The sequence below is a fragment of the Macrosteles quadrilineatus genome, unplaced genomic scaffold, assembly GCF_028750875.1.
Source record: "Macrosteles quadrilineatus isolate MER2022 unplaced genomic scaffold, UCM_ALF_1.0 Scaffold_5__1_contigs__length_97177068, whole genome shotgun sequence".
Classification (NCBI taxonomy): Eukaryota; Metazoa; Arthropoda; class Insecta; order Hemiptera; family Cicadellidae; genus Macrosteles; species Macrosteles quadrilineatus.
Genome location: NW_026542598.1, coordinates 21,739,479 through 21,756,998, shown reverse-complemented (window position 1 = coordinate 21,756,998; position 17,520 = coordinate 21,739,479). Strand labels below are relative to the sequence as shown.

The 17,520-nt window shown below is 31.3% G+C and overlaps 1 protein-coding gene across 1 annotated transcript in view; it reads right to left on the bottom strand.

Annotated features, from left to right (window-relative positions):
- The window catches only part of LOC128995955 (neuropilin and tolloid-like protein 2), a 106,865-nt gene extending 102,608 nt beyond the window's left edge, over positions 1–4,257 (bottom strand). Inside the window, exon 1 of the mRNA XM_054421030.1 lies at positions 4,103–4,257. The gene's annotated coding sequence lies outside the window, so the exon portion shown is untranslated. The remainder of the gene's footprint in view (positions 1–4,102) is intronic.
- Between the last annotated feature and the right edge of the window lie 13,263 nt (positions 4,258–17,520).

The window sequence follows — 17,520 nt, the reverse complement described above, 5'->3', positions numbered from 1 at the left end:
ACAGTAACTGAAGAACAGTTACAACAAGTGTTTGACTTTATACGTTATCAATATTTTTAGTGACATCTGGAAATGTTATGACATTTTCTGTCACGAGTATACATGTACATGTGTTTGTAATTACTGCAAATGAACCAATAGACATGCAAAGTCTTCGTTTACGAAATAAATCATTGCAAAAAATATAAAAAACACAAAGAGGCATTACAAAGGAAACGACCATAGTTAGCAGTAGCGCAAAAACGTTTTTAGAGATTGTGTACAAAATATTTTGGTTTCATAATAATAGACAAACTTGAGAAATGTTATGTAAAATTGAGGCATCATGTCAATGCTTTTACTTGGTAAATGACTCAATAAAATGAAAAATAGAAACCTTTAACTGTAAATGACTTAATGGACGATTTTGTCATTTCGCTGGCTGTGGCACTCACTGAACAATTCTCAGACGAATGATTTTAAACATGTCAATGTGGCATTTTTGGCAATGGTCCTAACCTCTCCTACTTACAAAACGGACACAGTCACTCCCTCTCCCCCCCCCTGATAATCTCTATCATTCCCCTCACTTACACTAACACACACATACACACACACACAGGTGGGCTTCTTGCCAGACTTCAGGCCGACGCGCTTCTGTTCTCTCAAAATTAGTCACAGGTTCAGAAACTCTCCACCGTCCCATTGCTTCTAGCCACACATCATTTCCCGGATGAGGTGAATTTCTTCTGCAGAGATTTATAACTACCCACACAAACAAATCATCACCAATTTAATGCGTTCTGAGATCGTAGATCTGTTTCAAAAATTCCTTGGATTACACAAACGTTATATTTTTGTGACGCTTACAAAACCATATTTTATGTTTTGGGGGATTTTCCATTGATAAAGGATACTGACTTTAAGTGACTTTTTTACAACTAAAATTGTTGCAATTTATACATGTGTTATTTATGTAAATCATGCATGTACGATTTGCCTTATGCCCTTCGTTTAGTATGTAGTTTGACTAGAAAATGAAAAAAAATTGAATTTAGGGAAATATAGTAATGGAAGTATACTTGAATTATATTTAAAACAGTGAGTTTCTAAAATTTTCAATTCGAAACACTAACGAGGAGGCCTTATGTGCCGGTTGAATCCTAAGGTGAGTCAGTAGCTTTTTGACCGTTTGAATTATGGACCCTGCAGTTTTCGATCAAGATCAATTGGTCCTAGAAAAGAAAAAAAAAATTAAAAAAACTCTGGTCTTTTACAATAAAGTTGAATGAGGCATCTCATTTCATTCTACACTAATATGCAAGCTAACTTATTTGTATCCATATGTTGCATTATTATATATTGATACAGTGGGAGTAAGCTAAACTTTGTTAAAGACAAATTTTAAGTATAGATAAGCTTTGGAGTTTGCTAATATATATAAATTAATAGCGTAATAAATATTATTTATTGGCTATGATTTTTTTATGATCAATGATATTAACAATTTATAAATTACAAAGGTAATAATTAGCATATTCTTCACATATTTAATTTATCGTTGATATATTTAATGAGTTTGACGAATGGTGTTTGAAAACACTCAATGGAGGGAAAACTAGGAAATTATGCAGTTGTTTAATCAAAGTTCATTGTTAAACTGTACACAAATTTGGGTAAAAAGTGATAGTAAAAAATATTTGCCGTACTAATAAAGCGGTTTTTCTTTGAAAAATAAGAACTCTTCTAGTGTTACACTCATATTGTTTCAAACGGTTTTGTGTTTCAAATTAAGACACCAAATAAGTCTGTAACTTTATTACTTGAACAGCAGAAACGTAACACATTTCAATGATGCTGTTTTGCTTAATTTAAAACTCAGTAGCAAAACATTTGCTTCAATTTTATTTGTGGGAATTTGATTTAATCTGATTACACGTTACTTAGATGTATTTGTGAATCCAAATTTGTATCACTGTTTTATCCAAATTTTAATAAATTGTTTACTAATTTATTTGGATGGTACAGGTAAAAAACAGTAGAGTTTATACATTATTGGAACGTTATTTGCAAAGGTGTAATGGTCACGGTCACGGGATGGAAAACTGGTTGAGTAACGACTTGAAATATAATTAGGATTACGTCAAAGCCTTTAATAACTAAAACTTGAAATAAAATTACCAACATTATCCATTGTAATGTTTATTTACTGAAGGTGAACTTAGTTGGTAATAAAAAAATTACGTTTTCTAGATACATAAAAATATCCTTCAAAATAGTCTCTTACAGAAGTTGCTTCCACGTTTGACAGTAATTTTTGAGTTCAGTTATTTTGCCGCGACACAGTTAGCCCTTAATTGGGCCAATTTCCTTCAGAGAGCTATTTTGGGTCCTGGCAACTTCGCGGAGAGGTTAGGCAAGCGCTCAAACCACGACACGGTGAGTGGACGGCCAGTCCAAGTATTCTTGTAGCATCGCCCCCCACTGATGCGAAAAATCCAATGCTCAATGACAAGAATAACTCTGCTTTCAAACTTTGTCGGTCACATTATTACCTCAAACTGATTAAATATATTTATTTACAGTATGATTGTAACTTGACCTCGCGGAGTTAATTATACTCGTCAGCAAGACCTGAATGATTTTTTAAAATTTATGTATCATAAAAAAGGGGTTTTAAGCGTGTCTTTTACATAAAAAATTGAAATAAATTTATTTGCTCCTAAGTGGTTAGTAACGAACGATTATCGAAGATTTATTAAAAGGGGAACTTTTTATTTTAATTACAGTGCGAAGAAATTGCCTACAATGTACACTACATACGCATAAGGTTATTAGTGAAACTGTGTTTTGATGTACCCCGATCTTTCCTCAGATTATGATGTGTTGTTATGGCAGTGTTAGATAGATGTAGTTGAAACAAGCTGAGTTGAACATAATATTTCGCACTAAACTGATAACTAAATAAACTCACATTATTTAATGTTATTCTATTGAGTATCGGAGTTATTGATTTTTTTGTCGCAACAACATATTTATCAATGTATTTTCTAAGCATTTGGCATGTAGAATTATTAATAATAGCGTTTCTTAACAAAGTTGAAATACCTTTTTATGGACTAAAAATTTTTCTGAAAGAATAATTTTAGAAAATTCTCATTACTAATTATGATCCATATTCTGTTTTAGGAAAATACAACACGTTGGTATTGGTATTTTGTTAATTTACTATCCTGTCTCAATCTAATCCATTGAGACTCTAAGACAAGTAAGAGAGGATTTGACTTAGTTGAACTTCGTGTGGAGTTGTAGGATCTCGAAGTTTTTGTCACTGAGTACAAAAGGCTTAACTAAGTCGTAGCTTCAAGAGTATCTACCACGAATCTGAACAACTTTAAATCAATCCTGTTCCTGTAACTAATCATCGCGCTGAATATACTTGGATTCGTATTCATTTGCTTAAAAACAATCGTATATGCATAGCAATGTTTTTAGTATTTTTGAGACATACATCACAAGTACTACAGAACTAAATTCAACACAAACTGTTATATTAGTGGAATATAATATAATATCGTTGCTTCAACTATAGTGTTAAAAGTACTATTATGAAAATTAATAAAATCCCAAATCAATCAAATTTAGTGACATCTGTGACACATGCTCATCTGAACCGACTGTTACTTAAACTAAATAGTAAATAAGAAAAACCTATTGAAATATCAATAAAAAATTGCAGTTACTAACTTGTAAAAATAAGTTAGGACAGGAAAATTCCATTTATAAAAAGAAATGTACAAATATTTACAGTATAGATTTACAACAATTATTGAATATAAAAAAATCCCATTCAAAACTAAAAATAATGTAAAAAAATAATGTTGTCTTATTTAAACTTATGCGAATTTATCTATACAGTTGTTACAATGAATTATGTTATATCAACCAAAGCTTGGTTGATGTCTTAAACTTAGGTGTGGGAGCGATCTTTTTAAACTCCAGTATAGTAAAAAATTGAAGGATTTCTACCTCTTTTCCTTATATTCAGATCTTTGGTGTTCATGATTACAAGATGCAATTAGAATTGTAGAAAATAATTTAAAATAATCAAGAGCTTACTAACCTTAAAACGATATCCTGTTTGGTGAACACAAGTGAAGTAGGTCCAAATGCTAGAACACTCACTAAATGTCAAAACCACAATGTAAATAAAGTATACAATAGTACTGCATCTTCACGTACACCCTCCGGGCGCGACGCGACGCTATCTATACCACAGTTACATAAGTACTGACTGTCCGGCTAGACGGGGCAACACTCGCACGCACAACCCCACACGCGCGCGCGTGCGATTCATCATCTCCAATTCATTTCTGGAATACAGACACCGAGTATGCTAGTCCGATTCTTCGCCAGTTATTGTCGTAGCAAGACATATTTTCCGGGAAAGCTTTTTGGTTTATTGGTGCGAAGGTGATTCAAGGAAAGTTAAAAAATGATGTAAGAGGTTGTAAGGAGCGATTCCCCTCATAAAAATAAAATTTATTTAATTTAAAATTAAATACATTGATTCTGCCAACCTATAGTTTTTTTTTTATTTAACAATAAAAGTAGATAAGTAATTTACAGTGAGACCGGGTTTTTCATAACGTGATCCTCTTAAAGGCTCACGATCCTAATTTTGAAAGCCAACGGCATTTGGGCTTTCTGAGGAATCGCTTGTTTTAAGCGTATAATTTTATTCGCTGATTATTCATGTTTAGATCCTCCAATTCTAAAATAGTCTATACAACAGAAAGAAAATAATTTATTTTTAATATTTTACAAGAATATTGTTGTCTACGTGACTACGAAAAATTAATTGATTCTAAAGAAACTACTATTTAATATATATTTTTAGATATAAAATTGTTGGTTTAATGTATCTATAGTCTAATGGATTTTTAAAGTTGGTTAGGTTATCACACATTTAACTACTGGTTTTTGCACACTAATGTTTTAAATTTTTTCCACTTATCTTTTTGCGGATAGATTATGTTTTTACTATCGTTCCAGCTATTTATCAAGTAGGTGATGATACTGTACAAACACACTAATATTATACTATAAATTATATACAATCTTTTAATAATAGGGCAAATAAGATCAAATAAACTTCTAACACAGACTGAACACAATCAATTAAAGCTATGATTTAATTGGAATCAGTGCAGCCTAACAACAATACACTGTCCTCTAGACCAGTTTACACCGGTTGATCAGTAGATCGCTTATTTAACTAATTATCTTCAGTAATTAGATACAAATGGAGAATAACTAGTGTAAAACATGTGTGCATTATGCGATAACATTGTGATTAGATTTCCATGTAAACAGTTATATTAAACAATAAGGAATACATAAGATTCAAAGATTCAAAGATTTTATTAGGCCATTAAGTTTGTACAATAGGCTACGTCAAAGTACAATAAAAATTCAATAAAACTGGGGTAAAATACATTAAATAAGGGTACATTCTAACTGTTTAGAAATGATTAGGCAAAGATGAAAAATACTGCCAAGTAATAAGTATATAGTATTATAAACAAAGTGAATGATATTAAAAAAAAAAAAATCAAAACCTTTCTTAAAACCATTTTTTATTGTGAGTATTTCGGATCATGTAAGAAAATAAGCTAACCCCTAGTCTTACTACGCCAACCCCTAGTCTTTCTACTGTGTAACTTCAACATATTTTCATATATATCATAATTAATTGATATCCCCATGAAAAATGTCATTTAAGTTTAAAATCTCTTCCGCGAGTCGTCAAAATGACAATCTGATTCGAAAGCAAGCATTTATAACCCTAGCTTTAACTGTTGATACTTTAGTATCTAATAGCCTTTGCCACTAGGTTCTACCGCATCTCCTCGAGCTTACCTTTAAACTTGTATATATATGAAAATAATACTCACCTGCCACATGAAAGTAGTCCTACACGGACAACATGTAGTTTAATTAACAGTTGAAATACAAAACAAAAATGTTTATGGTATTATGTTGTATATTTATGAAAATATCAGATGAAGTGGATCATCAATAAAACATTAGCTGCAACGCGGGGAAACCCAAATTGCAAATACAATGCAGCTGTGTTTTGGTAGTTCAAAATCCAACTTGCTGTAGATTTACCTATAAAGATCTCATTTGTATTAAGGACATCCTTAAACTAAAAGCCATACTACATAAGAATCTATGTTTAGTTTTCAAAAAATTTTTCTTAAAAAGGTAGATTTTATGATGAAGATTAAACATAGTGTAACCTAAACATTGATTCTACTTTAAAATACTGATTTTATAGCATTTTAAATATACACAGTTTTTTCTTAGAACCCCCTATGATAAAAGGGAACGTGGCTTTATAACCAATAAGGGTATTTTTGACCGATGCAAATAACGCATACGTCAATAAAGCTACGCTACTTTGCAAGGTTTATAACCGCGAACGTGAAGTGCACGATAACTCTGGCACATGACTAAGCTCACAATACTCCATTCTATTAGAGGCTGTAATAGGCAAGCAATCGTAATACACTGTTTATTGGTCATAAAGTGATTTATAACTTGGGCTAAACGCACTCGCACTAATGCCATTAGACTGAGGTTATTATGAGAGCTAATTTAAACTGGATTGCAACCATTTCCGTTCTTAAAAAAGCTTCTTGTACACTTGGAATTCGTTTTGAGACTATATGCAGTTCAACAACACCAAAAGACTAAAATATATTTATTCTAAATCTATCCTTAGTTAGGATGTTTAAGGAAACATAATTAATTTTCATACTTCTTGTACAGAATTAATTAATTAAATAATTAATAATTAGTATAGTCCAGATAAACGGCTGCAGCGTGAATAAATAAGATGCATACCTGTTAATGCTAAAGTCACTACAAAAACTTAGTTAATAGTAATTTTACATAAATAGTATCTAAAAAGTGATACTTACTTTCTTTCATATGTAAAAGCCCCTCATAATATTAAAGCATCAGAAATAACCATGATATTTTATGGGCAACACCAAAAAATATTACAATAAATGTTTAACCGTAAACCTTTACAGCATTTGAGGTTGTACTGTTTTGACCACAATTATTAGGACATACCTTAAAAAGTTGTAATCAAAATCGTTCCAGTTTTTTCTAATAAAAATCCGAATGTTTAGTTATTTTATAGATTTTAATAAGATAATCATCATTTAAACGATAATTTCAAAAAATTAGAGTGTGTTTTTCCAAGTTGTTTTCAAGAGGTTAAGAAAATAACTTCTTAAACAGCATTGAACGTGTTATTAAATTTACGGAAAGTAAATAAAAGAAACGTCTTATGACACTTAAAACATATATTCACGCTTATACTTTCAATTATGTATATTTTATGTATGTTTATTTACCATCTTGTGAGTAACACGATAAGCGTAAATATATGTTTTAAGTGTTATAAGATGTTTCTTCTATTTACTTTCCGTTTAGAAAATATACAGTTAAATGTATGATTTTCAAGCGATGTACATTAAAAATTATAGTTCATTTGTAAATTTTAAACTGAAATTAGCTATAAGAGAATAAAAGATTAATTAGGTACAACTTTGACTGAATATGCTAGAGTAGGTGTTTCAATTAAATCCATGTCTATATGCTTAAACTGATTGATTATTTGCATCCTCTTATTAAAAAATGCCTTTACGAAGCTTGATTATAATCGTTAGCGTATCGAAGTTTTAATAATTATACGTATTTTTAAGCCTAACAATAATATAACTGAGATATATTACAACACTCCAATGCCTTACATCACAAAAGGAGCAAAATCTAACAAAACTTAGAAGAATTAACAAAACAGAATTAAAATTTTTCTTCTCAACTTAAAAATTTTGTTTTATAAATATCAACCAAAAATATGAACGTGTTCACAAAAGTTCTAATAGTCCTAATACCAAAGTAATACCGGTCTACAAAACGCTCAAAGGCCATAATCTGACTCAGAATATGGTGGTCGTTTCTCTTAATTTATCGCAAACGTGTCTAGAATGAAACTACTTTCGATCGATCTTTATCTCGATGGCAATACTGGATATTCTACTATTTCATCATATACAAAATTATAAAAAAATACAACTTTAAATCATCTTCTTTTGTAAATTCACGGCTGTTTGGTAACTGTAAAAGGAAGTTCTTAGGAATTTAGCTTTCAATTTTTTATCAGTATTACTTTATCATTTCAAGTTAATTTCTACAACTTGGGAATATATCACGTAAGTTTATATTTGCAGTTATTTACTTCATTTCTTCATTATTAAGACGTAACGTACCAATGACAATTTCCTGACAAGAGAAAGGATAGAACATTATGGGTCACATTATTATACTCAGATTGAGATTCTACCACCTTTAATACCATATAATAACCAAAACTACAAGTCTAATTAAAATATTTAAAAATTAAAAAAGTGTTTACATAAATCCTGGTGATCGTTTATTTATTTTTTTTTACTTTAACCTTTTTCTTAGTTATCTGGCATACTATACTAATTTAATTATAAGCTGATGTTGTTGTAATAACGCTGAAAAGTGCTAAAAACCATTGATATAAACTATACATTTTACAATGCAATTGAAGTTTAACTTACTCCAATGGAAAAGTATCAAGTTGATTATTCACCATACTAAATTATATAGAAGTTAATGTAATTAACAAAGTATGTAAGTAACAAGCAATAAGACCGAAAAAATATATTTCTGTGGAAATAATAGAAAAATTAGACAAAAATATATTAAATATAGCCTACAAATATTTCTGTAATTTATAAATATACGTTCAGCTGGACTTAAAATATTAAATAATATCTTATTCCCATTAAGAATATTTCTAATCAAAGTTCCTAAAAATATTTGGCTGTCCAGCTTAGGCTATCAACCTTTCAAAGGTGAAGCAATATCACTAGTTTCCTGTTACCTTTTGTCTTTGTCACTGATCTGGCCCTTTTCAGTTTGTTGTAAAAGTTGTCTATGGTTGTTTGTGTTATAATCTGCTTGATGCAACAAGTAATTATCACAGGGAAAAATGCACCAATTATTTATAGCTTAGTTGATATAAGAAACATAAACTCAGTTTAATAAAGTTGCTATGTAATAAAATAGTAGATTTCATTAATAGTATTGAAAGTATTATTTTATAATGCGAGCTCAACGTGCAAAGGAAAGCATGTTAATTTATTTTCACGTACGAGGCAAGGGAATAATTGAAGTAAGCCGGGAAATCTCTTTTGGTATAAATACTTATATAAAGAAAAATATTGATCCATAAAATTAAATCTATTATATATTTCCTAATTCATATTATTGTAATATTAGCCAGTTATACCCGTGCCTAGCACATCATGTGAAAGAGAAAATGTTGGTTTTTCCGAAACCTTTAGCAAAATTTACAAATTTGTGAATTTCTAGGTCATATCAAAGTGTTCTATACAAATATAGAAATAAGGCTGTTGCTTTATTTAAGCCCAGACAGTTGTTAAGTGGATTTAATATTACAGTACCACGAACAAACACACACTCACTCACATAGAAACCACTTCTTCTTTATAATTTTAATAAAAAAAATAAAAGCATATAGGCTAAAACGTAAAAATTAGAAGTTCTAGTTCAAGATTATAATTATTGTGCCAGCACCCAATACAAGCTAGCTAACATCAAAAAGAGCAACTTGCTGGTTGGCGAGATAAAATGTCTTATTTAAAAAAATCGCATTTAAAAAACATTTAGTTTTAACATAACTTTGAAAGACGGTTGGACGTTTTCTGTTAGTTTAAAACAACTATGTTTTTTATGTTGAAATTTTATAATATTCTACAGCTTTTGTTTAGAAATTTGTGGCAGATGGCCTATAATTTACAATATTGTACGCATTATTGTATATGTTTTAAGAACGTCTTGAATGGGCTTTTACAATAGTTTAAACTACGTCGTATTAGATTTATTTATACGGATTTATTGTTGTCTGATGTGACTCCTGCACTGTTACCTTGATCTTACATGGTAGGTTAATATGCAAATATTTGTTGTCATAATAGGAAGGCTCCGAAGAAGTGTAGTTCAAATTAAGAAATTTGGATGCAAATAATTTTAAAATCGCTCAATATGAGCTAGTTCGTAATCAGTTGTTATCGGTTCCATGACTCTAAAGTATAATCGATCGTATTCCATATTAAATCTGTTGCTAAAGGAATGTGGTACCAATATATCATGGTTCCATAATGGGCGAATTTTCAGGCAAAATGGGACATCGAATAATTCATAATTTATGACCCCTACGTTCAGCATTGGAATGAATGCATTGATCAACCTAAAATGTTCAACTCGATAGTTAAGCAAGGTCATAACATTCCTATACAGATTTAAATATTTACATGAATCGTATCAGTTAGTAAGACTGAATAATATATATATATTATCTAAAGGGTATACTATACTACTATAGGTATATATGTATATGGTACTATAGGTACTATATGGTATATGGTATACTACTATAGGTAGGTAGTACGTAGGTAAGGGTAGGTATACTAATAGGGTACTATAACTTAATTGGTAATTAAACTAAAAAATACAGAAATACCCTGTAGTTATTCGTGCAAAGAACAAACAATTTGCTTTATTGCATTTTGGTTCAAATATGTTTATAATTAGCCGAAGTTCTACAGTAATGTACCTAATTGATACAGAATTTTATCAAAAACAAATTTTACATATAAGCTGAAAGACACTTTGAGCTAGAAAGCATAGTATTATAAAATTCATACTTTTTAAGGATAGATTTTGATGGTTTTCACTCTTGTTAGGGTGTAATTTAGATTAAGGAACCTAGATATAAATTGACCATGTACCAGCTTGGGAATTACTTTTGTATTGTTGTATTTTCCGGCGTTATGTACAATAAAGCTTAGTCTATTGCCTATTGTCTAACTTACAACTTTTTTTTATCGTGTCTACGCCAGTGGCATTTTTTTAATGATGTCAAACACTTTTAAGGGAAAGCGGTCCAAACCCATTAAAGTTTTCCGAGACCCTAACCACTATGCAAGCAACTTTGACCCAAGCCTTTTATAAATATTACCATGCTCAAAGATGGCTTAGGTTTGATGTTGAAAGGAATAAAGAATATTTTATTTTGTCCACATATGAAAAAACACTCTTGAAACATAGCAATTTTAAGGATAATTCTAGTTCAACTTAAATAATAAACTAAATTGAGTTCTGAATATTATAATCCACATTTTAAGGTTGTTTGTCTGCTAGCTCAGTTAATGCAACTATTAAGCTAACATGTAAATTACTCTAGTAACATTCTATTACAACAAACAAAGGCAATAAACCGTTTAGAGTCCATAAAGTCTGTAATTGGTTGCTTTCGCTCAAGACGGTTCGTAGCGGAGTTCATCCTTCTTGTGTTGTTAATGTTAACGTTAAACAGGTGTTGTGGTGTGTTGTTAAGGTTAAACACGAGGTTTTATGATTCTATCTCTACGCTTTGGTTAGTAAAAAATATTAAAACAATTTTTAATAGCTAGTTGTTTATTGTCAATATTGTAACCCCCATCCCTCTCTCCCCCAAAGCAAACCTGTAGACTTAGTGAATTTTAATTATACTTGATTTTTGTTAAAATATTTCATTAATAATATAAAATGAATGAATACGTAAATCGGTCCTGGTTCTAGGTCTTACCTAGAGTAGCTACTTACCTAAGGTAATATATGTGTCAACATTTCACATAAAAGTGGCTCTTTACTCACGTAAATTCGTTTTGAAAACAGGTAATTCTTAATATACCTTTATACCATACATCCATCGCTGACCAGTAAAGACTGGATAGATTTCGTAAAAAAAAGTATAAAGTGTTAATAGCCTACTTTAGAATTGGTTAACATGGCAGTAGGTCATGAGATCCATTCATCACTTTCCTCAACAAAATATTCACCAATGGAATAGAGAGGCCGTGCCTTTAGTAGTTCTTCGACTTTCTTTTTAAAATTCCTGAGAGGGAGTGACTTTATGTTCTTGTTCAGATGGTTGTAGAGCCTAATGCCAAGGACAGGATAGCAGTCTTTTTGCTTGTTCAGCCTGCAGAAAGGAATGTTTAAAATTTCTCCTCTTCTCGTGTTGTAATTATGAAGTTGGTTCAGCTGAGGTTGCCTATGTTTTCCTTAACATGCACCAGACAGTTGTAAATAAATTGACTGTAAACAGTCATCACTCCTAAGGCACGGAACAGTGGTTTGCAATGCTCTTGCCTTGCGCTGGATGTTATGGCTCTTATAGCAGCCTTTTGAGTTTTCAGAATGGTTCTTGTCTCCGAATAGTATGCAAAATAGTGTATTTACAATTAAATAAACAGCTGATCCACTAAGTACTTGTTTACTCTATAAATGACACGAAAAATCTAGAACTACTAGTAGAGGGGAAAATATTTATGAGTACATCAATGCTGATTTCACTAGTTATTGTTGATTTGCAAAAATTCTGGCCTAAGATTCAGAAAATGTAATTTTTCCTACAGTCACCCGACAAAGTTGGCTTCCTTGTACTGTTTATAGTACATAAAGCTGCAAATTGCTGCATATTTATACTTTGCCGTACGGTTTATACTTTGTCGTACGGTTTATACTTTGCCGCACATCAGGATTCCGGGCCGGCCGCACACCTGATACAGCACGGCACGGCAAGGCGAGGCGAGTTGTCTTTGTCTCGCCTTGCCGTGCCCGATGGAGATTTGAGATGCATACGGCACGGCACGGCAAGGCGACTTGAGCACCCACATGGTCGATCCCATGGTTTCAGTAAAGTGAGATACTGTGTGTTATGAGGTTTTTTGTACATTTTGTGACACTTTGTTCTACACATTTTGTGAGAATGGATGCAGAAGGCGAAGAAGAGGCTGCTGCCATCGTTGCTTTATGGTACCATTGACTGTTGTGTTTATATAGTCAATGATGGTACCTAATGAATGTAACAGATGATCTCCCTTACAGAGAATCGTGGGTGCATCCCATCAACCAAAAAAGGAACTTTAACCCATTCATTGCAGAACTAAGAGCAGATCCGGAAAAAATCATAATTACTAATCGTTGAAAGTGCACACTGATTTTGACAGGGGCTGTCACTGCGCTGAACGTGGTGTCGATCCTCGCGCATGCGCACATCGTTTTGCCTCAAGCCTTTTGCCCGAAAGACGAAAATTGAAAAGGCAGAACAAAGCGCCGTACGGCGCTGTTTTGCCTTGCCTTGCCGTGCCCGATGATGTGTGCGGCACCCCCATTTGAAATAATAGAAATCTAGTCGCAAAAGGCGCCTTAAGGCAAAACGTCGCGCCGTGCCGTGCCGTGCCGCATCAGATGTGCGCCCGGCCAACACAAAACAGCGTGGTTCTATTATGCACGTAATCCGTGTACGCTTGGAAATAGGTTGGCAACACTTAAAGATAATAATACTATGAGCAGCTGATTGACTATTATAACTACGATTTAACCTGTCATTTCGTGTTTATAGTTTCGGTATTACTGAACTTTCTGGACTTTTCTTTTAAACGTTTTAAAAACATTCCTACGATCTTAATAAACAAGAAAATACCTTTAAAGCATTTTTTAAGGCGCGGAAACCACTTCAAATTACAAAAACATACGGAACTATATTCTCAAAACGCGGAGCACATTTCTTGCCGAGGAAAAATAGCGGAGTGATACGGACCGCGGGTACTACTTTCTCTAGGGCACCATTTGTGTTGCCAGCTGAACTTAAAAGCGTGTTGTATAGTGTTTGAAAGACTAATTATTTATATTCTTTATAGTGACTGTAGGAAAAATATAATGTGTAACACGAGTGAAAAAGGCCTTTGCTGCACTCGAGATCATTCCGCACTCGCCTGCGGCTCGTGCGTAAACATTGCTCTCGTGTGCAGCAAAGTGCCCCTTTCACCACTAGTTACACAAATAACTATATAAGTAATGTTTTAAATTATTTGGTTGGACAACATTTTATTCAATTTATGTTTTATTAAAATATGTAACTACTGGACTAGAATTTGTATACTTATCACAATTTTAGACAAAGTATTATTGCAGGTTGTGTGTAAAGTGTCGATCAATTTCTTTCTCTCATTCAGCCAGAATAAACTTTTAAAGTGGATCAAATGACTAAAATTACTGTATGACTCGCCAACAGTGAAAACATGAGGTCTAGTTCTAGAAGTTATTTTTATCATTTACGAGCGTCAAAAAACCATAAAGCTGAATCAGAACAGCTGTTTTTGTGTGAGGAAACGCTTCACTGTTGTTGTTTTCATTGTTTAACTACTTAATAATGCGCACTAATTATACTGTCGTTAGGTAATGTATTTATTATAATCTTTAGATCACATGTTTCGTTAACATTTTTCATTACTAACTCATTCTCCCAAAATTTATTTATTTCGTCTCCAACTATTTTACTTTGTTGAAATTAAAAATATAATTTATTGTTTTAGTTCATCATGAATTAACATAAGCCATAAACTCACAATACTGTATTGAAGAACATCGTAACGGAGTACCTCATAACTATCTTGTATAATGAATGCCCAACAAACTAATATATATATTGTTTAACGTGTTCGTTTCAGTATAGGATTTCATAAATTTTTAATTTAAATATAACAAAATTTGATTTTAGTATTATTTTAACCTGCCAAAATTAGAAAAATGTTTGGAAAATTTGTGTTGGTGATTGAACGAAATATCTGCAATAAAGCTCTAGAACCATAATCGGTTTGTTTAGAGCTTTCGTAGTAATCGTCTCTTGTTGCACTGGTCGATCGAATGGCCCTTAGGGGTCAAGGTTCTCAGGATTATCTTTAGATATCGGCCAGACAATTTATATTAAATTGATTCATACTTCACATATAGTATCTAACATCGAAAATTAGTATTTTAAAAGTAATGTTGATGTTATATTTGATTTTTTTTTATTTTTTCACCACACTAAAAAGTTTCTCTGAAGTAAACAATCCAACTCCAGGAAATGGTTCTATGGGTCAAGATAAAGATATAGTAAGATATAGTAGTCCATAGTATCTCAAGACGTTTTTTTTCCATTTTTTTGAAAATTTGATTTTTAATGGGGATTTTTCCATAAAAACCCATAAAAAACCGGAAAAATCGGATTTTCTAAAAAATGGCCCGAACGATTTTGATAAAAATTTAGTATGTCGTAGCCCTTTAGATTCTGAACAAAATGGTACAAATCCTATTTCTGTAAAAATTACGGTTCAAAAGTTATGGTAAATTATGTTATTTTCCCATAAAACCCCATAAAATAACGAAAAAAAGGATTTTAGACATAAATCCGGTTTTGATTTAATATAGTATGTTATGTTCCTTAAAATTTCTATAGTTTTTTCACTTTTTAGAAATTTTTATTTTTAATGGGGATTTTCACATAAAACCCCATAAAATTACGGAAAAATAGGATTTTTCCTAAAATGGCCCGAACGATTTTGATGAAAATTTTGTATGTTATAGTCCTTTATATTATGAACAAAATGTTACAAATCCCATTTCTGTAAAAATTACGGTTCAAAAGTTATTGTAAATTATGTTATTTTCCTATAAAAACCCCATAAAATAACGGAAAATCAGATTTTCCCAAAATTGGTCGGAACGATTTTGATAAAAATTTAGTATGTCGTAGCCCTTTAGATTCTGAACAAAATGGTACAAATCCTATTTCTGTAAAAATTACGGTTCAAAAGTTATGGTAAATTATGTTATTTTCCCATAAAACCCCATAAAATAACGAAAAAAAGGATTTTAGACATAAATCCGGTTTTGATTTAATATAGTATGTTATGTTCCTTAAAATTTCTATAGTTTTTTCACTTTTTAGAAATTTTTATTTTTAATGGGGATTTTCACATAAAACCCCATAAAATTACGGAAAAATAGGATTTTTCCTAAAATGGCCCGAACGATTTTGATGAAAATTTAGTATGTTATAGTCCTTTATATTATGAACAAAATGTTACAAATCCCATTTCTGTAAAAATTACGGTTCAAAAGTTATTGTAAATTATGTTATTTTCCTATAAAAACCCCATAAAATAACGGAAAATCAGATTTTCCCAAAATTGGTCGGAACGATTTTGATAAAAATTTAGTATGTCGTAGCCCTTTAGATTCTGAACAAAATGGTACAAATCCTATTTCTGTAAAAATTACGGTTCAAAAGTTATGGTAAATTATGTTATTTTCCCATAAAACCCCATAAAATAACGAAAAAAAGGATTTTAGACATTAATCCGGTTTTGATTTAATATAGTATGTTATGTTCCTTAAAATTTCTATAGTTTTTTCACTTTTTAGAAATTTTTATTTTTAATGGGGATTTTCACATAAAACCCCATAAAATTACGGAAAAATAGGATTTTTCCTAAAATGGCCCGAACGATTTTGATGAAAATTTAGTATGTTATAGTCCTTTATATTATGAACAAAATGTTACAAATCCCATTTCTGTAAAAATTACGGTTCAAAAGTTATTGTAAATTATGTTATTTTCCTATAAAAACCCCATAAAATAACGGAAAATCAGATTTTCCCAAAATTGGTCGGAACGATTTTGATAAAAATTTAGTATGTCGTAGCCCTTTAGATTCTGAACAAAATGGTACAAATCCTATTTCTGTAAAAATTACGGTTCAAAAGTTATGGTAAATTATGTTATTTTCCCATAAAACCCCATAAAATAACGAAAAAAAGGATTTTAGACATAAATCCGGTTTTGATTTAATATAGTATGTTATGTTCCTTAAAATTTCTATAGTTTTTTCACTTTTTAGACATTTTTATTTTTAATGGGGATTTTCCTGTAAGACCCCATAAAATTACGGAAAAATAGGATTTTTCCTAAAATGGCCCGAACGATTTTGATGAAAATTTAGTATGTTATAGTCCTTTATATTATGAACAAAATGGTACAAATCCCATTTCTGTAAAAATTACGGTTCAAAAGTTATTGTAAATTATGTTATTTTCCTATAAAAACCCCATAAAATAACGGAAAATCAGATTTTCCCAAAATTGGTCGGAACGATTTTGATAAAAATTTAGTATGTTATAGTCCTTTAAATTCTGAAGAAAATTTTACAAATCCCAAATCCGTCTCACCGCTTACACATGATAAAGGTTGTTGACAAACTTATGGGAGAAAGTTTGTGTCAGAATGCTGATACCGTTTATTTATAATAGTATAGATAGATTTTTTTAATAATAAACGTAAATGTTTCTAGCAAATGTAACACTTTTAAAAGTCAGTTAAACATTCAATGAGGTCAATAACAATGTTGGCACGTAGGAGGAAAGGCGATTACCAGAATTATTGCGAGACAATGGAACAGTAGCTCTCTTCTGTTTACACATAGCTTTTATGTTACGACAACACTGGAATTCCGTATAATAAAACACAATATGCCG